This window comes from Canis lupus, chromosome 16, assembly GCF_048164855.1.
Source record: "Canis lupus baileyi chromosome 16, mCanLup2.hap1, whole genome shotgun sequence".
In the NCBI taxonomy this organism is placed as follows: Eukaryota; Metazoa; Chordata; class Mammalia; order Carnivora; family Canidae; genus Canis; species Canis lupus.
Genome location: NC_132853.1, coordinates 54,632,629 through 54,651,305, shown reverse-complemented (window position 1 = coordinate 54,651,305; position 18,677 = coordinate 54,632,629). Strand labels below are relative to the sequence as shown.

Genomic DNA, 18,677 nt, shown 5'->3' with positions numbered 1-18,677 from the left:
GAAGGAGCTGAACTGGGTATTCTTGGCCGGTCACCCTCCCCAACAGCCTGGCAGACGTGGAGAAGCAGCAAGTGAGAGGGATGGGAGAGGTGGGCAGGGCTCACCTTCCATATTCTCGCAGGAGCATGCGTGACTGAGTCAGGGGGTCGTCAGTTCAGGACACTGCGTGACCTGGGGTTCGCCACACTCTAAATGCCGGTAGCACTGCAGGGGCACTGCGAACCGCCCCCTGCTGCATTTACAAATGTCCCCTGGATTGGGAGCCATGGAGTCATGGGGCGCTGCACAAGGGGAAGGGCAATGACCACCCGCCTTCCCATCTGTTCTGGGTAAGACCCTGGTTGCAAACCCCCCACACCTCCCCACCTTTTGCCAGTGAAGAGGCAGGTCCAGGGCCTGAGGCAGGAGAGAGAGGGTCCCGGAGGCTCAGGTGACAGAGAAAAGCAGGTGACACTCAGGTGCAGGGCCAGGTGTACTGAGGACTTTAGAAGCCAGAGCGAGGCGTTGGTGTTGGCCCAGGCTGCGGAGAGCATTAGGGAGCAATCGGGCCGGATTTAGGAAAAGTGTGGCCTGTTTAAGCCACAGGTGAGATGGAAGTGGGGGGTTCTCCTTGGCTCCCAAACACCCCGAAATTAGATCCTCTCTCAGTGGTGTTCTTGGGGCTCCCTTACTGCTTATTCCACGTTGCTGAGAATGACCTGGGGCTCCTGTCAACCCCTTGCCATACCCCACCCCGGGGTAAGACCTTGGTGCAGGCCCTCCCTGAGTACCCTGGGGCTGAGGGTTCCCGGGGAGTCCTTCGGTGCTTCACTCACAGTAGACACACGGTGATCTTTGAACGAAAGCATGAATGAACGAGCGGATGGCTTACAGCTCTGGTTGCCCTGCCCCCCTTATTCCTACTCCCCGGTCCACCCCTGACTTGGCTCCACTGAGCCCTAAGGCTTCCGCAGAAGCAGGTCCTTTTCTGCCTCGACCCCAGGTCTCTCCAGTTTGGTTTCTGCTGGAAAACAGCGGCCTCCCCCACGAACCACCCTCCTGGCCTCCGTCCACCCTGGAAATGCTGATGGCTTCATATTTACTCCCTCTTGCCCTTCCTCCTAGCCTTTCCCCTCATCAAGTCCGCTTTGGAACAAATTATCCAGTTTCTCCCTGACCTGCCTTTCCTGTCTGAAATCACCATTTCCTAAACAGCTCCTCCTGGATTCAGACGAGGACCCTCTCTCCCTCCTGCCTCTGGCCCGGCTCATCGGGGCCTCGCCCCCTCTGCCGCCTGGGGCCCTTCCTCTTGAAGGGCTCACAGCATGATTTGTTTCCTTAAAACCATCCCCACCTCTCTGGGAGGACCCCACCATCCTCCACCACCACGATTAACTTCCTCAGAGGCTCCCTACTTATACATGAACGTGAGTGCAGGCCCTGCCCGGGAGAGATCCCTCAGTCTGTAACTATTCTGTGGGGCGAGGGAGGCACTGCTGTCACCGTAGGATCTAGAGATGAGCTCCGTGTGTCGAAGGCGGTGGTAGATTCCTAAGGGGTGACGGCTGTCTGCAACCGCCGTGGGTGGGAGAAGGGGTGAGCTGCCCATGGCTGGCTGTATTCAAGCACTGAGTGGCCTCTGAGAAGTCTTTGGGAGTTCACAGGGGTGCAAAAAAATAAAGAGCCATTTCAGATCGGAGACCTCTGGGTAGGAGGGGAGAAGCCAACCCAGGTGCCCCTGTGAGGCTTCAGCCCAACGCAGAAGGGGTCGGGGGGCCGGGGGCCAGGAAGAGCCTCGGTACGACAGCCTCTGTGATGGGAGCAAGGAGCCGCAGGGACGCCGGGCTCTGCTGGGCTGTGGAAGGCAGGGATGAGTGGCGGCGTTTGGGTTGTGCTCAGCAGGAGGGGCCACGGGCCCTGCCACCCTGCTCCCTGGGAGGCGGCGGACGCAGAATTTCTCTTCCTCCTGTGGGACGCAGGGCCCGCGTCCCCCAAGTGGCAAGGGACTGCTCATCCAGACCCTGGGTTGCCGTGGCCCTGCCGGGTGGCCTTCACTCAGCCCTTGCTGGGGGCCAGGGTGAAGACGGACGTGCGTGTCCACACAGAGGGGCGGTGTCTACACAGAGGGGCACCTGCTTCTCCGGGAAAGACCAGCAGCCAGCGACTCCTCCCAGCTTCTTCCATCCGGTTCTCCCTGCAGCCCCTCTGTTGTGACTTCTGTGCTCTTTTTTTCCAAAACCCCCCTCTGACTTTTCTTCAAACGTGGGGGACTCCCCAACCCAGTGCCTGGCACACAACAGGCACTCAATAAGTCTGGTCTTAAATAAGTGAATTCCATTAGATGCCTTAGGCACTGTTGATGCGCCAATTGTGTTTTGCAGAGTTGGCCCCACTTATAGCATCTACTGCACGGGCTCTTCCTTCAATCTGACCTTGCGGCTCCCCGGAGCCCGGAACCTGGGAGAGCTTCTGTGGCTGCCCTGACCTGTTGAGTACAAGGAAGTGACACCGAGTGACGACACGATAAAAATGCCACCCACTTCCCCCTTGACCTTCTGCAGACACTTGCTATCGGAACAGCTGCCATGCTGTTCGGAAGCCCAAACCGGCCCACGCGGAGAGACCCCACGTAGGTGTGCTGGCTGACAGCCCAGCTGAAGTCCCAGCCAACAGCCGGCACCAACCAGCAGACCTGTGAGTGAAGCCGCCTCCAGATGATTCCAGCCTCACATTCCTGAGCCGCCCTGCACCTCCTCGTCTCCCCGGCTGGACCCCCGGACGTCAGAGAACAGAGACAGGTTCCCACCGTGGCCTGTCCTGACTCACAGAAATTGCCAGAGATAATAAAGTGGTGAGCGTACGAATCCACTAAGTTTTGAGGCGACTGGTCACCCAGGAACAGGTGGTCCAGACAATCCACTTCCAATAGGGAGCCCTCTGCTGGCCTCCCTTCAGCCTGGCTTACCCGTAACTGCCTTTGGAGAGGGTACAGCCTCCCCTTGACAGCCAGTGGTTGCCGGGGTAACCGGGTCCCCTGTGCAAGATGTGGGAGTAGACTTTTCAAGGAAGTGCCTATAGCTGCTTTTCTTAGAAGAGAACACTTGTGTTTTCAAGGCTTGACCAGCACACAAAAAAAATCCAAAGCTCTTCCTTCTGGTTCTTATTCTAGCACCAATTCTTACTATTTTAGACACGTCTGCTATAAACTGAACGCTTGCGTCTCCGCCCCACACCCAAAATTCATATGCTGAAACTCAACCCCCAGAGCGATGGTGTTTGGAGGTGGGACCCTTGGGAAGTGGCCAGATCATGAGGGTAGAGCCTTCACGCACGAGGCCAGGGTCCTTATAGAAGGGGACTGTGGAGAAGTCCTCTCGGCTCCTGCCAAGTGAGGACACGTGAGACCGAGTCCGCCAGTACCTTGATCTCGGACTTCCAGCCTCTGGAACTGTGAGAAATAAATGATTATTGTTTCCTCTTGTACTTTGTTACAGCAGCCGGAGCTGACCAAGGCAGCATCCTTCCCTGTCGCCAGCTCTTGGCCTCCCGGTCTGCATACGAAGCGGGTTGGGACAAGGTGAACTCTTAGGTCCCTCTTGGCTCCGGGCTGCTGTGAGTCGATTGGTTGACCCTACTGTTCGAGTGGGCTCTGAAGCTGACCGCGAGCGTTTCAGGGTTCGGCACAGGCACAGGGGAGGCCGGCGATGCCACGGAGGCAGGGAGGCTCTCCTTCCTTCATCCGGTTATTGAACATTAACCGGCCAGGTCCTGGACCGAAGTAATTAATAACACTCTGAGCGTATCGGCTTTCTTTATGATTTCCTTGTCTCTGCTGAGGGTCATTTGCAGATGATTAATCTAAATCATTATTTAGATTGTGTCTAATCATGTTTTCAGGCCAGCATTGATAACCGCAGCTGTCTAATCTGAGAAGGGATCATTCTCCACGGAAGGGGCCTCCTCGTTGATGTTGACCCTAAGAGGAAGGGCACTTCCCAGGGTTAGGAGACTTGAGTTGACTGGGGCCTATAAAATATCCCACCTGGGCCCCCAGCGCCAGGTTGGTTAAAGAGACTGGCCTCATGCTCGCTTCCTCGTCATGTGACTTGGGAAACTCCTGCCCTCTCTGAGCTTCCAGTTCGTGGGAAAATACTGTCCCTTCCACCAGAAAACATCCTGCCTTGGCATTTCATGCCTCCTCAGTCCCAGCCTGGCCAGCTCCTATTCATCCCTCAGGCCTCAGCTATGTGGCACCTCCTCCGAGAAGCCTGCCTGGAATGCCTCCCCATCTACTGCTGTCGAGGCTGTTAAAGTGGCCCACCTGTGGTCTCACGTGCGGAAGGTACTAGGCCCGTCAGGGCTGCAAGACACACGTCACCGTCCCTGCCAGACTATAGATGCTCTCCAGGGCCGAGACCAAGTGCGTTGTGCTTCTTGATCTCTTCTCGGCCCTCAGCACAGCTCCCGGCCCATAACAAGCACTCAGTAAATATTTGTTGAACAAATGAGCAGAGATCATGCCAACGCCCCCGTCTGCTTCTGGTGATCTGGAGGCGTGACAGGTGGGCAGGCTCTCCCGCAGCACGGGATGGCAGGCGGAGAGGTACGATTGCCGTTAATGGGGAGGATAAGCTCCAGATGCTTCCAACTCCTCGGTCGAAGGAGAAGCCAGCGTGTAAAGGCAATCTGGATCTCCCCCAGATGTGCACACTCTGAGCAACCCGGATGGAAGTGGCACTCCCCGGCAGGTGCAGCCAGGGTTCTAGGCAGCAAGGTTGAGATCAGGGCCTCTAAACGCTGCAGAGAGTCTTCCTGGCAAGAAAGGAGGGAGAACTCTCCGTCCGTCCGTCCCTCCCTCCCTCCCCAGCTCTACCTTTCTGCTTCCTCAAGGAGAAGGGGACCCAGGACATGGGGCCTGGGGGCGGGGAGGGGCTGCATTCTACAGGGGACACCACACCGGGTCTGGGGACAGGTGAGGGGTTGTGTCTCCCATGTGGGGCTGCTAGCCAAGGGATGGTCGGAGGTCACTTTTTAGGGATAAGGGAGGAAAACGTGGTCCGTTGGTGGGGAGGGAGGGCCAAGGAGAGAGGTGAACATCCCGAGTATTGTCAACTGCAGGCTGGCTTCCCGGAGCTTCTAGGGCAACGGGACAGGCTGGGCAAAGCCCTTGGTGTTATCTTGAGGAGACCTCGCAGTCATTTTGTGCAAGAAGCAAGCTGCCCTGCCTCCACCCCGCGGCAGGCTGCAACTCTATAAACTCTCTCCAAGTAAAACCCCAGGGCATAATCGGGTGTGGAAGGCTGAATCAAGTGTGGGTATTACGCTGTGAAAACCCCTAACTGCCTGGCCCGGCAAATGAATTAGCTTGTTAAACAAAATACATACATCTGCATACATTTGAATACATGAATAAGATCAGCTCAGACCCTGCCCAGGCCCAACTTCTCCCAGAGGGAGGAGGAGGAGAGGAGGAGGAGGAGGAGGAGGAGGAGGAGGAGGAGGAGGAGGAGGAGGAGAAAAAAAGAGGAGGATCCGGGAAAGAGAGGCTTGGCCGGCTCCCAAGGCTGCCCCTTAAAGAGCCCATGCCTTTGCATGCTTTATTTATAGATTAAATACAAAAAGCGTCTCCCTGCTGCATTAAAAACTACCCATCAAGGCTGAGGACTCGAAGGAGCAGTAAAATCAATCTCGCTGCATAAAGACAACAGCAAGCAATTGGCATGACATTTTAAGTAAATGCTACAGCCATTTGTAAATGTTCATTTTCCGGGAGCCCCCATCTATTATATGACAGCTCTTTTCTTAGCGTCCCGGTGTGAATTCAGTGGGTTTACAGATAAGCCCGTTGAGGAGAATGGATATCAAGATGTAAAGTGCTATAATACGGACAATTTGTTACTGCTGCACCAAGTCGCTCCGTCATTATGTAGTTGCCTCTCAAAGGGTTGGAACCACCTGGCTATTTTTACTCATTGGAGTTAGTCAGCAAGGGGGTCTGAATTTGGGGGAGAGGAAGTGGGTGAGGACGGACGGGCACAGCGGCCCCGAGGTGAGGAGACTTGATAGGGTCCTTGGGGTCCGGACTCACCCTTTCCAGATGCTTCTCCCTCAAAGAGGCCTGGACAGGAGAGACATTTCCCACCCCCGAGCCTGCTTATCCACAAGGTCCCAGGTCCCAGCAGGAGAGGGTCCAACAGAGGCCAGAAACCTGAATTATGGGGCCGATCACCTGTTGCTCAGACGCCCGTGCTTCCCCGGGGAATGGATCAAAGATCAGGCTCCAGAGGACCCCCCTTCCCTGGGGTTCCAGCCCGGCTCCCTGTCCCTCTTGGCAGAGGTGGCCCATCGGGGCCGGGGAATAGCCTGGCAGCTGCGTGGCAACCTGCTCCGGGACTGCCCAGGTTGAAATATGGCCTGAGAGAAACTGAGGTTCCCCTGGCCTCATAACTCACTGCTTCCTCCGACAACCCAGATGCTTCCAGGGAGGAAATAAATGACCCCCTCGGTGAGCCTGGAGTTGCGTCGACGATGTGCCAAGCGGAGCAGATGACAGATCACAGCAGGCTCCCCAGTGGGGCTGATGGGAGGGCCCCCCTGGCCCTCAGGTAGTCAGGAAACCAAATGCCCAGAAATCCAAGTCCAGCTTCAGAAAAGAAGGAGCGCAAAGAGATGGACCACAAGGCTGGTCATTTAGGTCGGAAACCGCAGGGGACCTAGTTTGCAGGCAAGTCCCCTCCCAGATGTTACTGGCTCTCGTGCTCGGGCTGCTTCTTTTATGCTGTTCATCTGTCCATTCATTCAACCAACACTTGGGGGCCTCTTGGGTCTTTTCTGAGGCCCTCCTGGCCCTTCATGGGCTTTAATTTCGGCACAGAGCAGGCCATTTAGCCTGTTAACCCTTCCAGGGTACAAAGTATACCCCTGCCTATTGGTGTCTGGCACATAGTAGGACACAAACAGCTGTGGAACAAATGAATGAACAGATAAGCACATGTACACACCCACACACCCATCTGCTCCTAGGGTGCTGCTTCCTGGGGCTGGTTTCTCAGCAGGGCCTCTCCGGGGTGGGCAGGAGGATCCTGCCTCTCACTGCGGTTCGTTGGTTTGGACCCAGCTCTTCAGTAGACAGTGTCAAATTCTAATTGGGGTTTGGCATGAGCCAGCAGGAGCTCCAGCAAGTCACTTCCCTCCTTTGTTTGGGAAATGTGGCTACGTGATCTAAAAATGCCCTTCTAGCAATTAGCTCCTCTGACTTCAGCAGAGAAGAGGCCAAGCAGACCGGGGGGGGCGGGGGGGGGATGTGGACACCTTCCGGGTTAGGTGTGGGGGTGGAGGGTGCTGCATCTGAAGGGTGCCGTGGCTGGCCCAAGCTCTGTCCTCAGTGATGGTAGCTGGTGGTTTCATCCTTCAGGATCCAGATGAGGAAACAGCTGCACCTACCAGGGAGCTGTGAGTCTCTCCAGAAATTCTCTTCTGGGCTCTGTTCAGCCTTCTGGATGCAGGCGGCTGAGAGCTGTCGTTTCTCAGCCCTATTCTATTCCAGCTCCCTGCGAGTATGAAGGTCCACTCAGCCTTGTCCCAGGAAACTCCTCTGGGGGGTGTCTCATGTCCTGGGTGGGGGGCCCAGGTCCTCTGAGCTACCTTGGCAGTGATGCTCGGAGCCCAGCCCTGTGGCTGCTGGGGCGCTCATGCTGCATGGAGGATGCGCTTCTGTGGAAGGGGGAAAAATGTCAAAGGCCTGTGACATGGAACTGCCCTGGTCCCTGACTGAGGGAGGGAGGGAATGGTGTGGGGTCAGGCGGTTGTTCCCCAGGTAATGAAAGTTTGCGTCCCTGGACCGCTGTGTCCAGTCTGGCCTGAGTGGGAGTTGATGAAGAAGTGTCTAGGTGCAAAACTCAGTTCTTCTTCTAAGATAAATAAATGAGCAATTGCCAGCCGAGGTGCCACGGAGAGTACTTAGCTTAATCAAGCAGTGTCATCCCCGAGGTAATTTCGAGGCCCCATTCATCACGGCTCTTTCATCCTCTCTGTGTCACCGCTGCTAATAGTTCGTGCTCAGGCAGAGAGTTGCCAAGCAAACTTTGAGTCACGTCCTCATGTCCACCCAGCCAGCTCTTGCATCTGTGGGTAGAGGCAGCGTGACTTTCACAGGGGTTGACAACCAGGGATGCTCAGGGACTGGTGAACCAGAAAGGCCACTGGCCACTGCCACACCAGTTGGCCGTAGCCAGACATCAGACAGAGAAGAGGGGGGTGATATTTGGGAGGAGGTCCCTTCTTCCCTGAGGCTGGAAGTCCCTAAAAATTGTGAATTCTCATTATTACGACAAACCCGGGAGGGGAAAAAAAAGCAAACAATGAAAAAGCTTATCATTGGGTATAATAAAAGTATACATCACATACTAAGGGGTTTATAGGAGGAATAACTAACCCAAGTCTGGTCAGCAGGGACCACTAAGTCTGGTCCTGGTGCTGGGCCTTTGCACTTGCTGCTCCTTTGCTCTGAAACTAAAGTGGCATCCTTCTTGCCATTTCAGACCCAGGCAAACTGAGAGATAGGACAGAATGATGGTCATCCAACCAAGTTATGGATGATGATGGGTTTTGAAAAAGCTCTGGCCCTTAGGAGCTGCAGGGTTTTACACATATTTCCCAATCTCTCTGTCCCTCTGTTCTTCTGATGATCTCACTGGGCAGGAGAGGATTAAGTGACAATCCCCGGGCTGGGACAGGACATTAAAAAGTGGGAGCCAGTGATGTCAGCAAGATGGCCCCTTCTTCCCCGTCAGCACGCCGAGTGAGCAGAGGTTCACAAGCTCCTGTTGTCAGAAGTGGGAGTCGGCCACAGAAAAGTGGGGTGACTTGCATCGAGTCACATGGTAGGTCAGAGTTGGGAACAAGGTCCGAAATCCCAGTCTCAGCTCTCATGGTTTCCATAGCAACAGATCCCAACCTGGCGACGAGTAGGCTTGATTTGGTGACATCCCGGAGTATATAAAATTATCTGAAGGCCATCACAAAATAATCAAATCGTACGCTCTCCTGTGCTCTCTCTTGGTGGGGATGTCATAAAGGTTTGACAACGATGACAAGATGTCAGTTTGGTTCCTAAGGAGTCAGACATCCAGGTTGAGCCTGGTGAGACGATTTCTGCCTTAACTCTGACACGGGAAAAGTTCGAGTCAGATTCAATTGTTTGTGCCTTTCTAATTAAGCCCCCGATGCCCAACTCCAGTTGCCCCAGACCCTCCATCTCTAAAAGTCACTGGTGTCCCCACCCCGCCCCCAGCTCCAGTCAATTGCTTCTATGCTCAAGAGCTCCCCTGCCCCACCCTGTCCACCAGAGCTGGACAGAGTGGCCAAAATACGAAGGTTGAGCTTCGGAAACTGTGACGGCTGGAAGAATCACCTGGAAAGCCTGAGGAAATGTGGGTTTGGATCCAGCAGGTCTGGCGGGAGGCTTGTGATTCTGCATTTCTAACGAGCTCCCGGAGGCCGTTGCTGGATGGCTCTTTGAGTTCCAGGTGTTAAGTACTGATTCTCCCACTCTGGACGGCCTCGGAATCACCTGGAAGATTTGTTCAAATGGATCCCCGGACCCCACCCCCAGAGTTTCTGGGTTCAGCTGGTCTGGGATGGAGCCTGAGAATTTGCAGGCCTAACGGGCTCCCAGGTGATGCTGCTGCGGCTGCTTCTGGGGAGCACACACCTGGAGAATCATTGCACTAAAGGCTGCAAGTGGCCAGGTGATGCAGCTCCCTGACTCGTGACACCTGTGCACTGGCCAGGTGTGTCCACTGGACTTCCCGTGCCCTTCCCGTCCCCCTCCCGGGATGAAGCTTCCTCTGTGAGGCCACCTTCCACCGCAGGGCAGAACCACCCCTTGGTCCCTGCGTTGAGTACACACACACACACACACACACAGAGCTAGAAGGAGAGAGACTGATTTTGCAAAATCTGCACAAAAATTGGCTGAATTTATGTTTCCCCTGCAAGAGAAATGCTGCCGAGTGGAAATAAAATGCAGGATTCCTGGGCACTTCTATTACCTCTTCATGTCACCGGCAGTGACTGATGGTGAAAAGTAAGATTGCAAACGGAATCGCTTTCGCTTTGCCCAGAACAAACTCCAGCCGGCGACGGAGCCTCCTGCAAATCTGTGGTTCTCCCAAGTGTCACCGACAGCGGCTCTGAAAGGCGCCGGGAGAGCAGCCAGCCTGCAGGAGACAGCCTTCACCGGGCCCAGGCCCCGGGGGCCCCGTCCTTCACCTGAAAGCAGGGGCCCCTGCAGGCGAAAGGGAATCCGGGTTGATTTAATGCGGTTCATTTTTCTTCCTTGTTTTAATCACGGAGTAATAATAATAATAAACTCGCCTTTATATAGTGTCTTTCATTGCCAGTGTATCACCGAGCACTTTACAGATTTAATAATAGAGTTTCAGAAATAAATAATGGGGAATAATAATGGGAAGGATAAATAACGTATTTATGGAATTGTATTGTGGTTTATGGTGGTAAACAATCCCTCAGACAGCCAGCAGCCGGAAATTAAGAGGTCTGGAAAGGAGAAGGGGACCGAAAAGAGAGGCGCCTTCAGGTAGGATGTGCACCGGACTGGGGCCCCATGCAGGGGGGCAGAGAGAAGGGAGGGTGGGGGGCTCCCCAGTCACAGGGCAGGGCTGGGACGGCAGCGCGGAGAGGAGGGTGGATTCTCCAGAAGGGAGGGTGAGGTGCCTGATGTTGATGAGGGCTCAGCCCCGCGTAGGGCGGCGGAGGAAAGAGGATGAGTGACAAGCTGGCCCAAGTGGCCAGGCCACCAGACCCCACCTGGCTCCGTCCTGGATGCAGGGCTGCCCCAAAAGCTAGGCCGCTCCTTGCTGGACCGGGAGCCACACTTCCTTCCCTGCCTGTGCCAAGCCTTCCTTCAAGGATGCTCGAGGCGCATTTTGTGGCCACCCCCGCTGCAACCTGAAAGGGGGCCCTTGAAAAGAAGAGAATGTTATATGGAAATTGCTCTTACCGAGTTGGTATCCCTCCCTGGGCTTCTAGCAGGTGCCTGGCTGGAGGGATCGGCGGGTCAGACGTACAAGGGGAGGGGGCAGGAAGAAGGGACAGGCACCTGGCCCTGCTAGCACCCCCAGGAGAAAAGATCGGGATTTCCCTCTTGCTTTGTCCCTCTCCTCGATGGTTTGATGATTAGAGACTTAATCCGTGAAAATATCAGCAGGCCCAGGTTCCTGCCTGATTGGTTTTTGCCTGGCAACGTCCTAGGAGCTTTATTTACATACATTGTCTTTTTCTGTAGATGAGGAAATTGCTCCATCGCAGCCGCACTGAAATCCTTCTGCACACGGAAGATTTCAGCAGAAGCCGGAACGAAGCCAATGTCAAGTGCTCAGGATCCGTAAGTGTAGCTTTGGCCTCTCCGGACCTGTTTCCAGAAGCCACAGTCCCAGCCTGTGGGTGAAGTGCCAGGCTCAGTGGCTGAGGCCTCGAGGCCCGAGACCTGGAGGCAGAAGCTGTGGGGGGCCAGTGCGGGGTGGGGGGGCCGGTTGGTCACTGGGTCTGGACCGGCTCTCCGGTGCTGGGCTCCAGCCAAATGACCCCATACAGGGAGGCTGCTCCAGCCACGTGCCCTGCTTTGGCACCGACCACTGCCCGCCGGGTGGCCGCCTGGAGTTGTCGGGGCCCCTTGGAAATTCCTACTGGGATGGCTTGTTTCCCTCAGAAAATTCTGGACTCGCACGGGCTTGTAAACAAGTGTGCTCACCTGGCTGGCACCTTACATGGACCTTAAATTTATTAGTCCTTTTTATTGTCTTTTTATTGTCCTGTAGGAGGCTGATCAGTGACTCACTGAGGGCCCGTCTGTCTCCCCAGAGCATCTCCAGGGTCTGGATCCTGAGCGGATGTAACTCTGGGCCCGGTGTCGGGGGCAGGAGGGCAGGAGGGCAGGAGGGCAGGAGCTTGGTGCCGGGCGCTATCCCTTCCCAGGCCCCAACCACCACGGATTCATTCCACGCACGGTTCCTGAGCACCCACTGTGAGCCAGACACCGCACAGCACCTGCTGGGCGTATCCGAGAACGAGCAGGGTGGAACCGCACTCTCAGTAATCCTAGGACTGACTATATGATTATAATCCTGCGAAGAGGGTCAGGGCTTTGCGTAGACGCCCGCACAGTGGACATTTACGGAGCCTCAGTGTGCACATCTGTAAAATGGCAGGGACTCTGAGTTTGGTGGTTCAGCAGCTTTCAGCCCCACCCAGGAACGCAGCAGACCGTCCAGCCCAGGCCCTGCTCTTGCCTTCAAACGCTGTGCTCTGACTGTTGTCATGGAGGCATTTGTCACCGTGTCCTCCTGTTGTCACCGTGTCCTCCTGTCAGCACTGGCAGGTTGTGCCCAGATCTCCTGCTGGGAGTACTGGAGTCAGACACTGATTTGCCTGTTACTCTGTACAGCGCAAAGCCTCCCTCCCCACCTCCAACCCCAGGGGAGGGCTCCCTGCTGGGGACCCAGGCTAACCCCCTTGGGGCTCTCAGATCACCCACTCCCAGGGTGCGGGGAGCTGGAAGTGCCAGCTCCTCCATGTGGGCCTTGTGTCGTCAGCCCGGCCAGGCCCCCTCCAGGGCCCCCCCCACCTCCAGTATAAACCAAGGAGTCCCTGTAGGAGCCTGAGAGCGAATCGAAGAGAAAGCCAGGTGACAGAGCAGCAGAGTGGGGATGTGCCTGGTCACTGCTCCTGGCGGAGCCTTGGAAGGAAGCAGGTCCCCGTGACGCCCAGCCCAGGCAGCCCTCCCTCAATGCTCAGCCCCCTGCAGGCCGGTGGGTCTCCTTGTTGAGACCACCTTCTGTTAACAAGCCCAAACGGCAGCATTAACGTGGGCTCCAGCGCCCCACAGGTGCGACTCCAACCCAACGCCACCGCCAGTGTGAATTTAGGCAATGTGCCAACCCGGCTCAATTTCCTCATCCATAAAATGGGGATAAGCCAAGCAATAGTGACTTTGGAAGATTTACAGTTAAGGAGTAATCTTCAGGGCTTGAGCTGAACCCTAGGAGCACTGATCCTGCATCCATCCCCGCTCTGAGCTCCTAGACCCAAATGGGGATCAGAGGGACCGGCTTACTGGCCGAGGGCCAATGACTAAAGCAGATCGGCAGACTCCAGCCCATGGGCTCAGTCCGGCGCTGCTGCTGCCTGCTTTTGTGGATAAAGTTTTATTGGAACACAGCCGTGCTCGTTCACTTACGTATCGTCTATGGTTTCTTTTGCACGGACTTGGGTTGTTGCAACAGAGATTCTTTGTGTGCAGAGACCCAAAAATATTTACTCTCTGGACCTTAGCAGGAAATGTTTGCAGACCTGGTCTCTAAAGTCCGGGACCCCTGAAAAGGCTGAAGTATGCTCCGAGGGTCAGAGTTAGGGTTTCCTACCAAAGTCCCGAACTTTTAGACTATCCAGGGGAGAACTTGGCTGGCCAAGTGGAGTCACTGACCACCTGGGAGACCCCATTGTGGGTGGAATGGAGACCTGGCACCAGGAGGTATAGAGTGGTGGCCTCCCGGCCAGCCTAGGGGATCCAGTCCCTCGCCCCATCCCAAGCATATTGACTGGGCTCTGATGGGAAGCCAAGCAAGGGCCTGCCCTTCCCATCTGGCTCTTGGTGGGCAGTGCCACGGAGAAGGACCCAGTGTCCTGATAGGGGACACGGCCCAGTTGAGGTCAGGTTTCTTCCAATCAGATCTAGCTTCTCCTCTTTTGGGAGGAGTGAAGATTGTTTCCCCAACATGCCCCTGTGAGGACGCCCTGAAAGATTCTCATCTTTAGAGCAAGGTAGAAACTTAACAGCTGGAGTAGAAGGCCCCATGTGCCCGAGACACTGTAAATGTTCAAGAATGCGAGCTCTCGCTAACTATAATAATCAAAAATCCAAATGTCTCCCTGCTGCTTCTCCTTACTGATCCTAATACAACCTTCTGACAACTTAGAATAAATATTCCCTTTTCAATAGGACAACTTTTTCAAATTCCTTGAAGACCCTTGACCCCAGTCACCAAGGGGTATAGTGGCAACTCGACGGAGTAGAATTCTAGCAGTTTCCATCATAGGAAGTTGCCTCCCCATAAATAATAGGTTTCTTTGTCTTAACGTTGAACAGATACACTGTCGAAATGGATATATAGATCTAAGCCTGTGTAGTTGTCCTGTAAACCATAATCTTTCATTAGAACAACTTTCTGGATACATTGAAACTTACCACCTGGGGTAGAGAGTGAGTTCTCAGCTGGTCATCCCCATATCAGGTCAGGTAAGAGGCAAACCAAAGTAGGCATCAGAGGTTTAATTTGGTTGCTGCCTCTTGCTGGCTGCAATTATATGCTTACTCACAGAACTTAAAGGAGCCACTCACCTCCGTGTGAGATGGAAAAATGATACCACCGACCTGTGGGATACACGTGGTCCCGGCCCCCTGGCCACGCGCGGCGCAGACAGAGCGTGCTAGAGGAGCCTGCGTCTGGCTTTGCAGACCCACATCTGTCTGCAGTGCAGTCCTTGTATTCTCTATGTATACCTTTGATAAATGGCTGTACTTTTATATTCTAATTGGTAATAGAAACAACACCTCCGATGCCCAGGAGAAGCCCCAAGTCCCAGCCCAAGCGGGAGATGAAAGGGTTTCCAATGAGGGGCAAAGACTCTTAAAGGGAAAGAAAATGCGGATGGAGGTGAGGGAGTTCTCAGACCAGGGGAAAGCCTGATCTTGAAGGTATGAGAGGGAGGGCTTCCCAGGCCTGGAAAGCAGACAAAAACAGCGGCATCCGTGGGAATCAGGTGAAGGGTAGGGGTCCAGGGAGTGGGAAGCAGGGGCAATTCTCAAGTGGGGAGCTAGCGCTCTTGAATATCCAATGAGAAGGCCAGGATGAGGGATGCCTGGGCGGCTCAGCGGTGAAGCATCTGCCTTTGGCTCGGGGAGCGATCCTGGAGTCTCGGGATCAAGTCCCACATCGGGCTCCCTGCATGGAGCCAGCTTCTCCCTCTGCCTCTCATGCATACATAAAGAAAATCTTAAAAAAAAAAAGAAAAAAAAAAAAAAAGAAGGCCGGGATGTGGCCAGACACAGTGACAGCCAGCCCTGCAGGGCGGCAAGTATAACCTCCCATAAGCCAGACCAAACTGGCCCAGATGTGCTCTGAGCCTGCCAGTTCCTTCGAGCTTCTTAGCACCTCTGACACATCCTCCGCTCCCATCTCCGGCCCCCAGCCCCCACCCCTTCAGGAAGGCAGAGCTCGTGCCAGGAGCAAGAGCAGACCGAGCAGTAGAGCTGTCACTGTCCTGCAGATGACGGCACTGGGATGCGCCCTGGTCCCCGGGTCTCTAACTGCGTGTACCCACATCCAGGTCAGTCCTTGGGGCAGGGCCAAGCTGGGAGCGCCTGTCTCGGGAGCTCCTGGATAATGCGGTGGTCTGTGGGTGTGAGGGCCACTTTGAGAGCAAGGAATCACAGGGAGCAGCGTTACTAGGACGATGGTCTCTGCAGTCAGTCAAGGGTTCAAGTCCCAGATGTGCCTACTTACTGGCTCTGTGACCTTGAGAAAGTTACTTAACCTCTCTGAGGAAAGCTTTCTTCATCTGTCACGTGGGGATAATACCGCATCCGAGGCTGGCTGAGCAGATTCGGTGATGTCAGTCAAGCATGGTTGGGAAATACTAAACACCCAATCAATAAATAGGAGGGTTTAAGCTGTTACTGAGAATATATCGATATCAAAGTCTTATTAGGAAGATTGGGGCAAGAGAGGAGGAGCATGGTCTCAAGGCTACTGCCGCAGGAGGCCACCCCAAGCTCTGGGTGGTGACCCCAAAGACAAGGTGCCTCCCTTCCCTGCAGCCGAGATATCAGGGAGGAAGGGAGACCGTCAGCAGGGCAGCCTCACCCTCTGCAGGGCTGCTGGCCACGGGCCTGTCACAGAAAGTTGTGTGGTCCAGAGCGAAGCCAGTGGGCAAGGTGGGGAGGGGATGAGAGCAAACTCCCCACTGATAAGGTGGATTTCCTGGGACTGAGTAGGAGATCGGGCCCAGAAGGAGGAGGGAAAATTTTCTCACATGTTCATCTATTACTACCTACCTACTATCACACAGCTGCAGGTGCAGCCCAGGGGCTGAGCCCCATCATCACGGCAAGTCCCGAGACTCCCAGAGCAGAGCATCCTGCCTGAGTCGATTCCCAGCTCTACGGCGGCCTGCTTGGGGCCCCATTGTTTGGAATGCATGCGTGTGCGTGGACCTGGGTAGGTAGCGAATGTGCTCATCTGGGGACTGTCTGTAGAAAGGGAAGAAGCTGGAGGAACCCACCCAGAGGCGGGTCAGCCCGGTTCGAGGAAAGCCCTTGCTGGCACCTGGCTCTCTAGAGCAGGATTTCTCAAGGCAGGCTCTGCTGACGTGTGCGTGGGACCATCCCATGCCCTGTCGGATGTTTAGCAGCATCCCTGGCCTCTACCCACTCGATGCCCAGAGCATCCCTCCCTGAGTCGTGACAATCAGACACGGCCACAGGTCGCCCCAGCAGTCACCCCAGTTGAGAACTGCTGCTTGATACATCCTCTCCTTGGACCTGTTACCTCCGGAGGAAATGAGGGAGGGGTGGACACCAGGGTCTGTGAAGTTGGCGGCAGACAAGGCTCCAGTGGCCAGATGGGCCCCACTTCCTCTCTGCAAGCTACCTGGCGTCAGTCATGGACGGCACCTTGCAAGCCTTTTGCACTGAGAATTTAGTGCTCGCCTGGCAGCTCCCTGGCCTCCCGGCCTCCTCTGGCTCTGCTGGGCGAGGCTCCACGTGGAGGAGCTGAGGCATGGGGCAGCCTGGGAGGACGGGCCCAGCAGGCAGCGGCCTCCACCCCATCTTGCTGTGTGTGTGTCCAGGGTGCCCCACGGTTCCTGGGAAAAGCAGCTCCTGCAAGGGCAGGGCTGGAGTGGGCGCTGGGAGTTGTGCCGGCGAAGCCAGGGGGACGCGGAGGCTGAGTGGAAGAGAATGTTATCACAGAAACCTGATTTTTCTACACACTCTATCAGCTCCCCATCTGTTCCTTGATTAAATGTATTACTGTGCTCCCTCCCCACATGCCCGCTGCCAGGATGTCTCCGGAGCCCTGATTACATCTGTGGAGAGAGCCTCAAACCTCACAGATGAGCGGGCCTATCGATCAGCCTGGCAGTTGACGTTTGTTTTAAAATCTGGAGGAGGGTAAAGAGTGGGGGCAGAGCTGGCTGGGGCTGGGGGCTGCAGGGAGCCTCTAACCCCAAAGGGAGGGCCCTCCATCCCTTTCTCACCTCAACGAGCCGCACCCACAGCTTTGGCTGATATCAGACGTTGATTCCTATAGCTCTGTGACCTTGGGCCAGCCGCCCGTCCCATCCCTTTGCAGACTGTTTCCTTCTCTTTATCCTGGGGGGATGTTGAAGCAGGTGACTATTTAGAGTCACTTGCAGAAGCAACAGTCTGCAGCCTTGCACCTCCAAGCCTGGTGTGTGGGCCAGCAGCCCCGCATCCCCTGGGCACTTGTAGGGAATGCAGGCTCTCAGGCCCAGCCCAGGCCCACTGACTTGGAATCTGCCTTTTAACAAGACCCCCTGGGGCCTCCCGAGCACATTAAAGTGTAGAAAGCCAGCTTCCATGTTCCATCCGTTTGACTGCTTCCGAGATGAACATGTAGGAGAAATCCCTCAAAGGAGAAGATTCAGTATCTCCTCTGGCCTCAGAAAACTTTTATTGGATTTTCTTCCTGCACCAAAACCTTAACCCTGACAAGGAACCGGCTCTGAAGTCCTAGCTGTGGTCTGAGCCCCAGGATGAGAACATTCACTGGATCAGGTCCCCAACAAAAGCTTGGGGATTAGAAAGAGAAGCAGGTCCCACTTCCTGCCCTTGGGGAACCCACTGGCCAGGATGGAAAGATGCCAGAAAGAAAGGCCCATTCAGTGGGATCCTTACCAAACACCTTGCTCCCTCATTGTGGGATCTGAGCAAATCCCCAAGAGCAGAACCAGCCCTCCGGGACTGTGTGTCCGTTTCCTGGAGCTGCTGTAAAAACTCACCATGATTCTCTCGCGATTCTGGAGGCCAGGGTCCGAAATCCAGGTGTTGGAGGGTCGTGTTCCTTTGGGAAGCTCTGGGGAGGGTCCCTTCTCATCTCTTCCAGTCACTGGCGGCTGCTGCCAACTCTTGGATTTCAACCTGGTCTTCACACCACCTTCCTTCCTCATGGAAGTTGAGGCTCCCCTGCCTGTTTCTAAGGACAGCTGCGATGGCATTTAGGGCTTGCCCGGATTATCTCGGATCCTCTAGTCTCAAACTCCTTAATTTGCTCACATCTGCAAAGGTGCTTTCTCCATATTAGCTCATGTTTGAGGTCTGACTTGGCCACAATATCTTTCAGGGGGCTATGATGCAGCCTACCACGTGCCCCAGTCAAGACCTGGCCTCACTGTGGGATTCTGGATGAGTTACTCAATATGAAGGAGCCTGTGCCCTCCCCGAGAATTGGGATCGTAATCTGCCTCCATCCCCCACATGTGCATTGGCATTCCCTGGGGGATCTGTTCAACGCAGCCAGGCTGCCCTCCCCTAGAGTCTGCCAGTGGGTCTGGGGAGAGACTTAAGAATGTGCATTCCTGATAGGTTCCCAGGTAAG

The 18,677-nt window shown here is 55.2% G+C and overlaps 1 long non-coding RNA gene across 1 annotated transcript; it reads right to left on the bottom strand.

Annotated features, from left to right (window-relative positions):
• Positions 1-7,356: 7,356 nt before the first annotated feature.
• Positions 7,357-11,368, bottom strand: LOC140607567 (uncharacterized). The gene is made up of 3 exons (XR_012009542.1): positions 11,003-11,368; positions 9,392-10,267; positions 7,357-9,143 (listed from the first exon to the last, which is right to left on the bottom strand). It is a non-coding gene; the product is annotated as an uncharacterized lncRNA (long non-coding RNA).
• Between the last annotated feature and the right edge of the window lie 7,309 nt (positions 11,369-18,677).